This window comes from Sinocyclocheilus grahami, unplaced genomic scaffold (assembly GCF_001515645.1).
Source record: "Sinocyclocheilus grahami isolate Dianchi unplaced genomic scaffold, SAMN03320097.WGS_v1.1 scaffold1547.1, whole genome shotgun sequence".
Lineage (NCBI taxonomy): Eukaryota > Metazoa > Chordata > Actinopteri > Cypriniformes > Cyprinidae > Sinocyclocheilus > Sinocyclocheilus grahami.
This window is the reverse complement of record NW_015506726.1, coordinates 40,253-40,912: the sequence shown is the minus strand read 5'-3', so window position 1 is coordinate 40,912 and position 660 is coordinate 40,253. Positions and strand designations below refer to the sequence as shown.

Sequence of the window (660 nt, the reverse complement as noted above, 5' to 3'; positions counted from 1 at the left end):
CCCCAAACACCCCCTCCCAACATAACCGCCAACCTGACCCAAACACCCCCTCCCAACATAACCGCCAACCTGACCCAAACACATCCTCCCAACGTAACCGCCAACCTGACCCAAACACTCCCTTCCAACATAACTGCTAACCTGCCCCAAACACACCCTCCCAACATAACCGCCAATCTGACCCAAATACACCCTCCTAATATGACCGCTAACCTGCCCCAAACACAACCTCCCAATATAACCGCCATCCTGACCCAAACACACCCTCCCAACATAACTACCAACATGAGCCTGACACACCCTCCCAACATAACTGCTAACTTGCCCCAAACACACCCTCCCAACATAACCACCAACCTGACCCAAATACACCCTCCCAACATAACCGCTAACCTGCCCCAAACACACCCTCCCAACATAACCACCAACCTGACCCAAATACACCCTCCCAACATAACCGCTAACCTGCCCCAAACACACCCTCCTAACATAACCACCAATCTAACCCAGACACGCCCTCCCAACATAACCGCCAACCTGACCCAAACACACGCTCCCAACATAACCGCCAACTTGACCCAGACACACCCTCCCAACATAACCACCAACCTGACTCAAACACACCCTCCCAACATAACCGCCAACCTGACCCAAACACAC

The 660-nt window shown here is 53.0% G+C and overlaps 1 long non-coding RNA gene across 2 annotated transcripts in view; it reads right to left on the bottom strand.

Annotated features, from left to right (window-relative positions):
* The window catches only part of LOC107571093 (uncharacterized), an 8,434-nt gene that overhangs the window by 1,275 nt on the left and 6,499 nt on the right, over window positions 1–660 (bottom strand). Inside the window, exons 2-5 of one of the 2 annotated variants that reach the window (XR_001607133.1) lie at window positions 538–645; window positions 322–429; window positions 106–177; window positions 2–69 (exon numbers count right to left, since the gene is read on the bottom strand). This is a non-coding gene — a long non-coding RNA (uncharacterized lncRNA). Of the gene's footprint in view, window position 1; window positions 70–105; window positions 178–321; window positions 430–537; window positions 646–660 lie in introns of those variants that run through there. The other variant, XR_001607134.1, reaches the window with a different exon arrangement.